The sequence below is a fragment of the Rhinatrema bivittatum genome, chromosome 3 (assembly GCF_901001135.1).
Source record: "Rhinatrema bivittatum chromosome 3, aRhiBiv1.1, whole genome shotgun sequence".
NCBI classification, from domain to species: domain Eukaryota; kingdom Metazoa; phylum Chordata; class Amphibia; order Gymnophiona; family Rhinatrematidae; genus Rhinatrema; species Rhinatrema bivittatum.
In genome coordinates, this window is record NC_042617.1 from 465,299,648 (window position 1) to 465,315,055 (window position 15,408).

At 41.0% G+C, this 15,408-nt stretch overlaps 1 protein-coding gene and 1 long non-coding RNA gene across 9 annotated transcripts in view; one reads left to right on the forward strand and one right to left on the reverse strand.

The window, feature by feature from the left end:
* Positions 1-15,408, forward strand: part of VSNL1 (visinin like 1) — a 403,254-nt gene that overhangs the window by 230,520 nt on the left and 157,326 nt on the right. The gene's annotated exons all lie outside the window — the stretch shown is intronic.
* The window catches only part of LOC115088056, a 31,374-nt gene continuing 25,848 nt past the window's right edge, over positions 9,883-15,408 (reverse strand). The window contains exons 3-4 of the long non-coding RNA XR_003855698.1: positions 14,038-14,268; positions 9,883-10,303 (exon numbers count right to left, since the gene is read on the reverse strand). This is a non-coding gene — a long non-coding RNA (uncharacterized LOC115088056). The remainder of the gene's footprint in view (positions 10,304-14,037; positions 14,269-15,408) is intronic.

The window sequence follows — 15,408 nt, forward strand, 5'->3', positions numbered from 1 at the left end:
GACAAAGGGCAATCCTTTATTCTCGCCTTCCTTGACATCTCCTCCGCTTTTGATACCATCAGCCACTCAATTCTCCTACAACGCTTAACTGAAATTGGCGTCACAGGTATTGCCCATAACTGGTTCAATTCCTACCTCAGTAACAGAAACTTCAAAATCCAACTAGGAAATCACGAATCCAAAACTATCCACCTCAATCAGGGTGTACCACAAGGCTCAGCTCTGTCCTCAACTCTCTTCAATATTTACATGCTACCCCTCTGTGACCTCCTCTCTAGTCTCAAGCTGCCTCACTTTGTCTACGCTGATGATGTTCAGCTGCTCATACCCATCACTGACTCCCTACCAAAAGCTATGGATATCTGGAATGATACGCTCCAATCCATAAACAAGCTTTTAGCTTCCATCCATTTAGCTCTTAACACTACTAAAACTGAAATCATGCTCATCTCACCCCAAAATCATCCTAACCCCCCTCCTATTCATACACCATTCGCCCAGCAAGTCCGTGATCTGGGTGTCATCCTTGACGACCATCTCACGCTTAAGAAATTCATCAGCAATATACTAAAAGAGGGCTTTTTTAAACTACACTCCCTAAAAAAACTAAAACCCCTACTACATCCCCCCGACTTCCGCACAGTTCTTCAAACCACCATCTTTGCCAAAACCGACTATTGTAATGCTCTTCTCCTTGGCCTACCGAACAATGCCATTCAACCCATTCAAATATTACAAAACACAACAGCCCGGATCCTGACTAACTCACGCAGAAATGACCATATCACACCGGTATTAAAAGACCTACACTGGCTCCCAATTGCATCACGCATCCAATATAAGACTCTCTCCCTTGTCCACAAGGCTTTATACAACCCTGAAATGAACTGGTTCAACGAATCCTTCCGCCTCCACCAATCCAACAGGCCCATCAGACACCAACACCTCGCCTCCATGCCTACACCTTCTCCCAAACATTACAAACTTACCTCCACGAGAGCCCGAGCGCTCTCTATCGCCGGGCCCACCCTTTGGAACGCAATGCCTGTCGAACTACGACAAGAAGAATGCACAAAAACATTCAAACGTAAGCTAAAGACCTGGCTCTTCACCAAAGCATACACCTAATTCCCCCACTTTCACACTCACACCCATACTCTCCTTCCCTCTCCCCCATTCCTCACTCCCACCTCTAAATTCCTCCTTCGCCCCCTTCCTGTTCAGTCCTCTTACCTTCTCCTGATTTCTCAGCTCGCCTTCTCCTTTTACCCCATCCACCCCTCCTCCCCACCTACACCCCCCACCCCCCTCCCCATCCCCCCTCCTCCCGTATAACTCTACACAATTGTATTTCCATGGCATTGCTGTATTTATGAATACTTTGTACATAGTGATACTCTATATATATTTGTAAATTTTGCTCATAAGTTTTGTTTAATTATTTCCCTCCTCTTTTCCCCCTCCTCATTTGTTCTTATGTTAAATTCGTTATATCTGTTCGATGTAAACCGCCATCCCAGGCGCCTGTTTCAGTTACACTGTAAACCGATGTGATATCCCGGATGAACGTCGGTATATAAAAATTTTAAATAAATAAATAAGAATTACAAGATCAGCAGGTACAGGGATGTTGCTCATACCATCTCCTAAAATTGCTCATTTAAACAACGTAAGAGAAAGGGCTATTTCCATAGCCGGGCCCCAGCTGTGGAACTCTCTACCGCAGGAATTAAGGATGGAATCATACATTAAAATATTTAAAAAGTGTATTAAAACATGGTTATTCGAACAAGCTTTCTAAGAGTTTTAATTAAATGATTTTATACCCCTTTTTAATATTTATTTATATTTAGATATTTATCTTATTTCTGCTCTTACTGTTCTGCATCTTTAACTGTTTAAATTTTATTGTTATTTATTTTACTATTTTAATTGTTTGTATTAGTTTATTATGAAACTTTGTATTTATTTCTTTTCATTTAATTTTGGAAATGCAAATATTTTTAAATGAATATTTGTTAACTAATGTAAACCGATATTATATGTTCTCATGAATAAATTGCTCTCAAGACTTCAATCTTTTGGCTTAACAGAATCAATCTTAAACTGGTTTCACTCCTTTCTAACTGACTGTTCTTACCAAATAAACATTGGTCCTCACTCCTCTGACTGGTACACAATTTCTTCAGGTGTACGCAAGGACCCTCTCTTTCTGCTACCCTTTTCAACATTTATCTGATACCTTTATGTCACCTATTAAACAGTTTAAGCATTCTATTCAAGATCTACGCAGATGACATCCAGTTCTTTATTCCATATTCATCATCATGGTCTAAGACACTTTCCACTGAATGCCTATAATTCAAAACAATTAACACCTGGCTTTCGTATAACCGTCTCAAACTCAGCACCTCAAAGACTGAAATTCTCCACCTATCCACTATTCCTCAATCCACCTGCAGCCCCCCAGCTCACCTTAACCTAGATGGTTTATCACTTTCTATAGTGTCCAAAGCACAAAATTTAGGAGTAATACCAGACTCCAACTTATCTATGTCTCACTAAATCTCTACAATAGCGAAAAACTCCTTTTTCAAACTTCACATTCTAAAACGTCTCTGTTCTTCATTTTTTCAAGACGACTTTCACAAAATATTACAATCCCTAATTTTCAGTGGACTTGATTATTGTAATGTGCTTCTAATTGGATTACATGACAATGCTCTCCGTCCCTTACAGTTAATTCAGAACTCTGCAGCACGCATTCTGACTGGCACCTCTTGAAGAGATCATATATCCCCAATCCTATATTCCTTATATTAGTTACCAATTCATTATAGAATACAATATAAAATGCTCTCCATTATACATAATTTGATACATAATGATTCTTCCACATGGTTATGCACCCAACTCCACATCTATCAACCCAAAAGGAATTTATGATCTATGCATAAAAACCTATTGCAAATTCCTTTGGTTCACATAGCCAGACTCGATATCACCAGAAGGTGTGCTTTTTCAGTTGCTGACCCACTAATTTGGAACTTAATTCCTTATGAACTAAGGCAAATTACTTCTCATAAAAATTTAAATAGGAAAGTTTTGCGATTTTTTTTTTTTTTTTTTTTTTTTTTAGAAAGCATTTAAAACTGTTTTTGCCTCATAAGTTCGCTATTTAAACATTCCCTCGGCACTTAAATAAGGCCATCCCTAATCACATTAATATTTTTTTTGATTCTCTGGCACAGTGCTTATACATGTCTTATTTTACTGTTACCACTTGATTTTTATCCTCCCTGTCTTCTATATTTTTGGTCATTTTTAATTATGTATGTTATTTTAACCTGTAAACTGTTTTGATCAACAAATATTGTAAAAGTGGTATACAAACATTTAAAAATAAATAAATAAATAGACCTGTCGAGAAGGCGGCTGGTATAGGTGAAGATCCAGTCTGTCCTGTTTCAGAATGTGTTTGCCAACTGTTGGCGTAGGCATTGTAGGTTTGCCTTCAAGAGTGCTTCAAATACACCACAGCAGTAAGGGCTCACTCTCCAGTCGTCGTCATTTGCTGAGACCATAAGCTCAGCAGACTCATCCCAGGCCTCCGCCATTGCTGGGTTAGCTCACCAGCTAAAATAGCAGAAAGACCAACTGAATACAATAGCCAATTATCTTCAGGGTTTTGGCTACCCGTCTGGCTCCCATGGCACCCACTCCAGTACCTCTGAAAATGCCTGCTACTCCCATGCTTCATCTGCCTCTTCCTCCAAGGAACAATGGGTATCCTACCAAGTGTAGAGCTTTTTTAATAAATTTTGGATGCAGTTTGAATTGCAAACATCTCTCTTCCCATCTGATTGGTCAAGATTACATATATCTTGACCCTGTTGGGTGGTACTGCCTTAGCTTGGGCTTCATCCCTTTGGTAGAAAGTCAACCTGCTCTTTGTGAGAATTCCACATGATTTTTGATGAGCCAGGCAAAAGTCCTCCATGTCGACCTAGTTTCTTCAGATCCAACAAGGTTCCTGGTCTGTGCAGGAGTATGCTGTTCATTTTCATACACTGGCATCTGAACTCCAATAGGCAGTGATAGCTTAATCATCATCTTCAGACAAGGCTATCTGAGCGTATAAAAGATGAGCTGGCTGTTTGGGATCTCCCTGATATGTTGGAAGGGTTAATCAGTTTGGCTAATCGCCTGGACCTTAGATTTCAAGAATGGCTTGAGAGAGGAGCCTGGTTCGTCGTCCCATTCACCTCGCCCCTTGTTTTTAGCACCAAGTGATTTCCAGGTCACCTCATGAACCATGACCATACCAGAAGCAGTCCATGCAGATAGATTGCCTCAAGCTGTCCATGGAGAAGAAGCAGAGGCACGACAACTCAACTTGTGCTTTTATTGTGACACCTAGCCAGGAAACTCCAGGCCCTAGGTCTGGTGGAAGAAGGTACCCTTGGTCGACCATTTTCCTTTCTATAAATACTAGGTAACAGCACATCTCTAATTTGAAGACACTCATGTTGATACCCAAGCCTTCCTTGATATGGGCACTGGAGGCAGCTTCATTTATGAGTCCTTGGTACATTAGCATGCTATTCCAACCATCCCATTGGACACTGTGCTCACAATATCTTCTGTTCATGGAGAGCCCCCTACATGGACGGGTCATGATGCCATCATTCCACTTACTATGCAGACAGGCCTCTTGCACAGAGAAAAGATCAGCTTGTATGTGCTTCCCAAAGCATTCAATGCTGTCATGTTGGGCCTACCTTGATTTATGTGGCACCAGCTCCACACCGATTGGGGTACTCTACAAATCACTAGATAGAAATTCCACTGCCATGAACAATGGCTCTCAAAAGTCTCGCCTGTTGTGCACCTTGCCCAAACATTCACCCTGGAGCTACTGGGTCTGCTGCTGCAATATACAGAGTATGCGGATGTCTTTAGCAATCAGCAGGTGGAGGTATTGCCACCACATCACTTCTGACAATTTTTCGTCATTACTGATGACCTCAGATGAGGACCTATTAATCAAGTTGACTTAGAGAATAGCCACTGCTATTACTGGCATTAGTGGTATGGGATCTATTTAATATTTGAGCACTTGTAACCTGGATTGACACAGTTAAAAATAGGATGCTGGGCTTGATGAACCCTAGATCTGACCCTGTGTGGCAACTTCTTAGACAATATATAGAGTCCTGCCCCACATGTACCATGAGCAAGAATTCTCAAGCTTGACCTTGGGGGATATTGCAGCTTCTGCCAGCCCCCAAGGAACCCTGGGACCACTTGGCTACTGACTTTGTCATTGACCTTCCCCTCTCAAGTGGCAACACCACTATGTGGGTCCTGGTGGATCATTTTTCAAAGATGACCCTTTTCACACCTCTCCCTGGTCTTCCTTCAGCACCTGAATTGGCCATCTTTGCCCAGCACATCTTCCATCTGCATGGGCTCCTTCTCCACATCATCTTGAACCAAAGAGTATAGTTTACTGCCTGCTTCTGGGAAAACCTGTTCAAGAATTTTGGGATTACCTTGGATTTCACGTCGGCCTATCACCCACAGAGCAATGGACAAAGCAAATGAACAATTCAGACTCTCAAGGCTTTTCTAAGAGCCTACGTAAACCAACACCAGGACAATTGGGCATCCCTAATCCCATGGACAGAGTTTGGATAAGTTCCTGGAAGAGAAGTCCATAAACTGATATTAAGCAATAGGGAATAGCCACTGCTTATTACCAACATTAGTAGCATGGGATCTATTTAATGTTTGGATTACTTGCCAGGTACTTGTGACTTTCACTGGCTATTGTTAGAAACAGGATACTGGGCTTGATGGACCCTTGGTCTGACCCAGTATAGCATATCTTATGTTCTTATATGTAAGATTAAATAAATCATCGAAAAAGCTAATTTTTTTTAATGAGGGAAATTTTCCCCTCTTATTGTAGGTAGCTATTAATATTTTTCAGCTATTGGTTGGTAAAACAAAATGCATTTTGGATTGGGAACATCATCAGGGAAAAATATGGCTTTCTGAGGCACAGGACATGGTTTTGACACTGAGCTGCTGCAGCAGTGCTTCTGGGAGGTGAACAATAAGGTTGTTTCTTTCCAAATGTCATGAAATAAGAGAATCATTTGTTGAACCAGTGTGTTGTCCAGGGTGATGAATAGCAAAGAAAGGTGCCTTGAAAATGGGTGCCACACTTTTTTTATGAGGAAAAAAACACTAAATTTTTGGAAGATATGACTTTCCTTTTAAAAAATTTTACATACAGAAAGATTCAGTTCTTTTGTAACATAATAAGAAAATACATTTTAGCAGATAGGGACCGTTTGGCCCATCTAGTCTGCCCACCTTCTCTGATAAATAGTAAATTAAATCACAAGGCAAGACTCGGGATTCAGGGCTGAAAACTGACATTGTGGTCACTGGGTCGGCAAGCATATTAGAAAATAAATCCTAGACTTTGATCTTTTGTGTTGTTCTCGAAAATAAATAAATAAATGGTAATTCTTTTGGGTCTGCTATAATTATGCCCTTTCATCCTGATTTAGCAAGAGTAGCCCAGACAGAATGAAGTTTTGTTTTACCATTTTTACTATTGACAGCTTGAGCTTGAAAATGCTATTGGTCAAGTAGCATCAAATTGTATTTAAAACCCAGCATCATGACATATAAGAAAGAGTAATTCTCTTGCTGCTATTTAAAGCACAAGACATCTCTGATGTAACTAAATATATACAGTCGTTTAATAGATTTGGGATTTCAATCCCAGCTGTCACGTGGAGGCTCAGCCTTTGTTGCTAAGCAGCTGGTACGCATGGACCAGCTCGAAAGGAAATGATCACACGATTGCAACATATGGAAAGATGTCCTACCTACAGAAAAAAAGCACATGGTCTTAAACCAATTGGAAAGTAAATTATTAATTCAGAGAAATAAGGTAATATTTCTGTTTTAATTATACCTTTTAATTCTCAGCCATTTTATTTGATTCTAGTACGTATTTGATAACACTACTTTTCTTAAAGTGACGGAAAGTGGTGTCTGATTGCCATTACAGGAGAACATAAAATAATTGTCCTGGGAAATATAATTCTAATATCTTTCTATTTATTTATTTTGGCATTTAAGTAGCATTTTACATCAGAGATCTATGCAGAAAACTGAATAGAGCTGCAAGCAGTGCCCTCCCTAGTGAATTTACAATTCAGGTTGTTGATTCAACTCCAGCTGTTTTAGCCCTCAGGAAGTGAAGAGTGGCTCATTATCAGATTTTTCCAGAATATCTAGAGACCAATATTCAACCGCTATCCAGCCAAGCAAGTTCAGCAGATAAAAGTACCCAGCTAACTTTGCTGAGATACTCAGGACACAACCACACCACTGCATATACTTAGCTATCTTATAGTTAGCTGGATAAATTTATCTGGTTAACTAAAGGATAGCCAAATAGCAGCCTTAGAGCCTTAGACATGTCCACCTAATTAATACTGATAAGGCTGAATATTGGCACTTATCCTACGGACAGAGAGATGAATCAAGTTGTGGTAGGGCTCTAATGTGCATTAAACAGTATATACTGCATGATATACGTGATATTTAGCATAACAACCCAGATTCCCTCCCCCTTTACAATGAGCTGCTTTGCATGGGATTTGCATGCTTGAATTTTACAAATCCATGCAAAGCAACTCATTAATAGGCAATCTAATGTAAATAAATTAATGAGGCCAACTTAGAAAAGTTATCAGCTACATTCATTTAACTATACCTATTTGAGAAACATTAATCTAATGCAGGAGTATCGAGACCGTAACGTGAGTCCCAGTGCTCCCACGTTAGATTTAAAGGGCCATCCTAATCCCCCCAAAAAAGGTGGCAATATGTATACCCGTGTGCGGGGTCAAACCTGATTCCCCCTCCTTACCCTGGGGCCGCTGACAACAACAAAAAAATTATTAGCAAATGGTTGTGCAACCCAATCCAATTACCAAGTAAGCCATTATGGTCAAAGGAACCACCAACCCCCTTGAACATCACAAAATAGTCAATAGAATCCCCTGGTCCCAGCCCCCCCTCCCCCATTCTCAAAATTTAAATAAGACCTTGTTGTTATACAGTGGACCCCCCAGACTTCTCAAGGCCTAAAGAATCATTGGTTTCTAGTGAGGGGGGGGGGGGCTATCCATTCACTCCAACCCTCCCCCCACACCCCCCAGTACTTCTGAATCATGACATCCATCAGAAGGCCGGGGTGCCCCCTAGATCCAGGGCCACTCAGTGCTCTTTTTCAAACTGGTACCAATCTGACCTTACTCCAGTCACAGGACTGTGATAGTGGGGCCACGCCCATGAAAAAATATCATGGCTTAGTACATCCAAGGCCAACTGGGTCATTCATCAAATTGCTTTAGGGCCTTATGGCGCAATAATAGGCTCTAACGAGCATTATAATCGCATGTAATACATGATATTTTGGATGTCCCCACCTAGGTATCTTTCCCTATTACAGTCACCTTCTTTGCATGCAATTTGCATGCAGGAATAATGTTAACATTTGCAAAGAAGGTCATACTAGGCAGTTCGATGCAAATATTTTATTGTGGCTGACCGAGAAGGTGGTCAGATGTAATAAAACACCACCACCTCCCTGGCATGCATTAGATGTGCAGCAGGAGGCCCAGGAACCTAACGCGGGTCCCAAGGCTCCCACCACACATATAAAGTGGAGGGAAACAAAAGAAAAAATCATGGCCAAACTGGGAAGGTGAGCGGGGATCATTTCTGACCCCTGTTTCAACCCAGGGCCGCCAGTTGAGGTGGCCCCAACTCCCCAAAAAGAAAAATAAAGTTGACAGCGCCTGGTGGCGACCCCCTGATAGCCATATACAAAGCCCCCCACCCCCGATAGCCTCAAACCCCCTCCCCCACCCCTAACTCTCCCAATTGACATATCTAAAGCCTCCTCCCCTGCCCCCAATAATTTCAGTCCCCCTCCCCCTCCCCTGATAAACTCAGCCCCCTAAACCCCCTTGATATCCATAGACCCCCCTCCAGAATCCCCGTTACCGTTGCTCAATCCCATGGCGGGGACGGATGCACCCTCGCACTGTTCCCAGTCGGTGCCATTTTCCAAAATGGCGCCGACCTCACCTAGCCATGTAACTTGGGTAAGGTCCGAGGATCGAATTTGGGCTTTTTATCTACCTAGATACATGGCTTTTATTTGCCTGACTGGGGCATCTTCCCTGAATGTGTTTACTTTAGGCCATAGCAGGAGTAGGGTCAGACAGCCTTCTGTTTGCCTTAGTAGCTCCCATTATTTTCTGTAGGAGGAAAAATGTATTTTTTTTTTGTTTTCCTTCTATGGAAAATCATGGAAGCTGGCTCGTGGAACATTACTACCTTTAACTGATTCCATTAGATGGAATAGGAAAAACGTTCTCAGGAAAACGTTACAGAAAAGTCCCACTTGGAGTTGCTTTTGGCCACTTTTTAAAGAGACCGTATCATGATGGCTGCATCACTTGTTTCTAGAAGAGTTGCACTGATGGCCCTCCGCCTTCTGCACAAACCTATCAACACATGTCCGCACATTTACCCCCACCCCCTCCAAAAAACCAATAAATTTCCCATTTATTCAGTCTTTCTCACAATCAGAAACATACACTGTAACAACTGACCCTGCACATATGCATTCATATCATACACACACATCACTAAGCCTAGGAATTAAACCGCACAAAGCAGATAATATAACTTTACTTTTATTTCTTCATTTTTCTTTTTAGCTAATTCTCAGGTGAGTTTACAGCAAAATCAGTCTAGATTTATGGCTGATAATTTTCCATAAATCTAGCTATCAATTTTTGATTGGATAGATTTAGGGAAGCCATTGTGTGACTGGGGTTGTCACCCTAAACCGCCTCTTAGCACTGAAAATCAGCTCTAACTGGCTAACTTCTTAGACTGCCCCTGGAGCCGCCCTCTTTCCCAGCTGTTAGGAGGATATATTTAGCCAGCTGGTGGAGTGGAGAAAATGTTAAAATCAGAGGTTTAACTTGCTCACCACCAAAGTTATCTGGTTAAACCTTTTGAAAATCAAATGTAAATCAAAGGGAAGAAAATATATTGATTGGCAAAACTTTATAATAGAATTTCTTCTCCCCCTCCCCCCCCCTCTTCTTGACACTTCTCCAGACCTCTGACGCCTCTTGGTGAAGTGAGGATCTTCTCTCTGCCTTTGAGCAATATATTCCTTCTTCTGTTGCTGTTGGAGAGAGCACATGATATGTCCAGGCAAGTCTGTAAGAGATGTAACCCTCTCCCTCCCCCTTTCACCATCCTGCAGTGCTTATTGGGCACTGTAGGATGGTGAAAAACAGCAGACTCAGGTCAGGAATCAACCAGTAGGGGATAGCTAATACTATAAGGCCAAAGGGTAAGAAAAAACCCCACAGATGTCCACACCCAAATATTTGTTCCAAAACAAGAAGAAAGTTATTGAAAGTTCAAGAATTAAAGCATAGAGAAAGCAGGAAAATGAAGCAGTCCAAAGTGCAAAAACCAAGATACAGCTTCTTACTCCAGAAATCTCAATAGTGATGCACTCTTCTCACATGTAGGTCATAACACCAAATAGAAGAATTTTCCAAAATCATCACCGGGATCCCTTTCTTCTCAGGCCTAATGAGGAAGAAAACCTCTTTTCTTTTCACACTCCAGATTGTGGGCTTCTCCAGGTAGACTAGTGGCCCCATAGACTAAGGGGTCCTTATCTTCCCAGATGACTCTCAGTCTGTATTGAAAGCAGCTCCCTTTTTCCCCTCCAGCAACTCCACAGTCTTCTTCACTCTAGCCCTGAACTCCTCCAGGTTGACTGCAGAACTCCTCTTAACTCCTGGAAAAGCTCCATAGATCCCTAAGTGGAATTTCGGATTTGTTTTAGATTCCAAATTATTAGCTATTCAAATAAAGTGGCTAAGATTGCATTTTTTTTTTAATTGCGATCATTGAGGCCACTAAGACATTTTTTTCTTCTCTTGATTTTCGCTTATTGGTTCAAGCAATGGTTTTATCAAATCTGGATTACTGCAATTCATTCTGTAACACCAATGATGGTTTTGCCCGGATAACAATTCCAGAAGCCATATCTCACACTTCTATTTAGATGGACACTGTTATTATTCCATTAACTTTACTTTCCAACTTTCTGTATGGGGGGAAAAGTTTCCTTTCAAGGCCCTCACATTGCTCTTTACTTTTCCCATAGTCAAGTCTCTTGTACACAGCACTGATAATCTCAGCATTAGAGAATATTAAAGTCACTACAAAATAAGACACTTGAGAGTTAGTTGGCAATTTCGAACAGTTTTCTTTTTCTAATAAGATGCAGTGATGAATTTAAGTCTTTACAGCTATGTACTTCATTTTTAAGATGGTACAAGCTCTTGTTGTAAGTCTGTGACCTCTTACAGTCTTTTTCAAGTTCAGATGTTATTCCAGTTTAATTAGTTCTTTTAGTTATTTGATTTCTTCCCCTGGGTTCTGGGCAAAGCTTTTGTGCTTCCCTCCCAAAGTAGTTGTAGTATCAGACATTGTATTTTAATGGTTTTAATCTTTTATCTAGTACCTCATCTTGTATTAGCAAGGGTAATACCTCTTACTCCTCTATCTCCAAATATTCAGTAGATACTCCTGGGCCATTGATGTGGTCCCCCTCCTCTCCTCTTCTTTCCCTACATTTCTATGGGGCTTGCTGAAGTATTTACTGTTATGTTTTGCAGTTAGTCCAAAATGAGCAGTCAAACCAGTGTAAGGTTTACAATGCGGAGATAGCATTTCTCCTCATTTGAAGGATTTGCATTGGCTGCCAGTTGCTCAGAGGATTAAATTTAAACTGCTAACCTTGATTCATAAATCCATAAACTCAGATTATTTTTGCTTGAAGGATAAATTAATCTGTTGTGTGCCAAATCATTTTTTATGCTCTGCTTCACAGAGCTTACATAGTGTTCCATCTATGACTGTGGTTAGGCTGACTGTTGCAAGAACTAAAGCTTTTTCTGTATTAGGTCCGGAACATTAAACTCCATTCCTTGGGAGATTTGCAGTGTGCCAGATCGCTTAAAATTCAGAAAGATGCTGAAAGCCTTTTTTTTTTTTTTTTTTTGCAAGATTTCTCTTATTTTTTTTATATTTTATGTATGTTTTTATTGTATGAATCAGTTTTTATTATGTATGTTGATTGTAATCCACAGTGGTTTTTGGAGAATTGTGGAATAAAAGAAGAATTAAATAAAATAAATAAATTGAACTCATCACAGTTTTCATGGAAGCTCTCTATAAATTGCCTACAAAGCCATCTCTATTAGAGAGAGGATCCTCCTAGACCTCATTCCTTAATTCCCATTGTTAGACATTTCCCAGTATTAAACGTAGCACACACATCAACATTACAGTAAGGCCTATGCCACCTTACAGAGCGGTAAAAGGACAATTATTCAGAAAGTCTTAAAGCAGCAGGTTCAAACCAGGACAGAAGGCGGCATGTATAAGTCTGCCGGCATACGGGAGCATTCAAAACATAGAAAGGATCTCAGAAAAAGAAGCATAGAGAAGTATATCAGTGAAAGGAAGAAGCATAGAGGTGGGATTATAAGGACTGAGAGCAGAAAAGGAGAAATGCGTGGAGGGGACAAGGAAAAACTGAAATGCTAAAGAAATACTTTTGCTTGGTATTCACTGAAGGAGGCATTGGAGAAGGACTACTAATTGTTGGCAAGGACACATATGGTAGTGAGGTAAATGGCACACTAGAGAAGACAGTATATGAAATTAGAAAAAAATAAAATGGACAAAGCTATGGGGAAATGAAGGAAGGTCAGAGAGGATCTGGCAGGTTTACTGAAGGACTTGTTCAATAGATCTTTGGAGATGAAAGTGGTTTGCTGGGCCTGGTTTGAGTGCGGACTCTTTTCTTTCTGCTTTGAGATCCTGACAGACATCATCCAGTCATCATGGGATCCATACTTGTACTTGTAGAAGGGGGAAATAGTCAGGTGACAGTGCCCTTCTGAGTCAAGGTGGCCAGATTCCTCCCTGGATCATCCTCTTCCATACTGCCTTCTCTCACCACCCATGTTCTCTCATGACCCTTACTGACAAATAGTAACTGATGACAGATAAAGACCAAAATGGTTCATCCAGGTAGAAGACAGATGGGTAGAAACACATATTCATGTTTGGTTTGTTGTCTCCTGGAACTCTTGTCCTCCTCTCATGGGGTACAGTAGCTCTCTGACATCTCCCCTTATTACTGACAAGCAACCCTATATGCGGCTCTTACTTTGATTCACTCGTGAAGCTAGGAGCTGAAGGCAGGAGGGAATAGGAAGTTAGCATGCACACACTGTTATAGTAGTTTTCCCAATGCTATGTAATGTTCTCATGCCATGTAGTGATTGCAATGTCAGGTTAATGTGCACACTAGTAATGTGGACATATTATCTGGACATGTTTCACTGCACTCAAATTAAAATGTATTACATTGCATGTTATGTGATATTCTAGTGTGAAAGCTAAAATTGGCACTAAATGTTCTTAACCTGAGTTCTATTTAATGGGCCCCTCTTTTACTATGACATCTCTTCCGCAGAGCAAATCTAAGGGACACATACATCCACTGGCTTGAGGGGCACTGGATGTATGGAGTGGCTGCCACATGTCCTGGGTATTCAGGGGAGAAAAGAAGTGGGAAGTAAGTCAGACACAAAGGAATAACAATTACATCTAGAAGCATGAACACAAGAGAATAAATATATACAAGTCAAGCAAGCAACATGGCAGACACTACTCAGGAAACACAATAGCACATTCGTGTCCATTGCATAAAACAGAGGAACGTGCCAAAACACCGAAAAGAAACAATGGCACAGCACACATGCATACAGATACAACAGAGAATGGAGGAAGCAGGCATTCTGGAAAAGTTGAATGACTCACATAAACGAGAAAAAAGACCCTTGTAGAAACGCATGATAGACAATAAGAGGCAGGTACAACGGGGTGAGTGTCTCCTGATGAGCTTGAGGCCAGAAGCATGTGGGATTGCACTTCCCAAGAGTCTTTCTTAAAGCAACCGTCCTTCTGGTCACTCTTTCACTGCGTCTTCTAGCAGTCTGCTGCCATAACCTCACTGAAGGGCTGCACGCTCCATTACACAGAGGTCGCCACCTATAGAGACAAAACTGTTCTCGGTCACAAATTGCAATACCCTTTTCCCCTGCAGGTTTTCTCTAACTTTATCTAGGTGCGGGCCTTGTACTTGCTTGCAATCTGAGCAGTTGAACCACTCTGCTTGTCTAAACCTTTCTCCGCTCTCTGACATTGAATGAGACAAATTAAGACTTTTGTTTCATATTAAGTTGAGGAACAAATGATGCAGCCACAGAAAGCACACTTATAACAGCCCTTTTAAAGCAGGTAATATCAAATGACTAGGAAGCTACCTATTTTGTTTATTGGCTTTTTGGATACATTTTATAAAAATAATTTACAAAAAGTACATTTCCCATTAAAAGCAGAGGACAAGATAAAAACTGTTCGGATTCTTTGCCAGCTGACCTCCATGGGCAGTTTAGATCACCGGAACTGACTTTCCAACCTCCCATTTTCTACAGAAGAGGGGCAGAAAGAGCTAGCATACAAACCTGAGGTGGGGCACTTGTCCCAGGCAGTGCAGGAGTTGTTATTCACTACACATCTTTCAATTCAGAAGCTCACAAAACATGCTTTTTATAAAAAAAAAAAAAAAAAGAAAAGAAGAAAACTACAGAATTCTGAATTGGTAGGCCAACTGTTTCGTTGTATATTTTGATGGTTTTGCTTTCAAATGATGTCTAGCCAGTACTGCTGCCTTAGAGCCACTGATTCACATACATAGAAACATAGAAGTGACGGCAGAAGAAGACCAAACGGCCCATCCAGTCTGCCCAGCAAGCTTTCAGACCTAATTGTTTTCATACTTATCTGTTACTCTGACCGCTGAAGTCAGGGCCCTTATTGGTAACTTTTTGGTTCCAATTCCCTTCCACCCCCACCATTGATGTAGAGAACAGTGCTGGAGCTGCATCTAAGTGAAGTATCCAGCTAATTGGTTTGGGGTAGTAACCGCCGTAATAAGCAAGCTACTCCCACGCTTGTTTACCCAGCCTGTGCAATTCAGTCCTTGTTGATTGTCTGAATATAAATCCTCTTTACTTCATTCCCCCCTGCCGTTGAAGCAGTGAACTGCGCTGGATATGTATTCCAAGTGAAGTATCAGGCTTAACTTATTCGGGGTAGTAACCACCGTAATAAGCAAGCCACACCCAT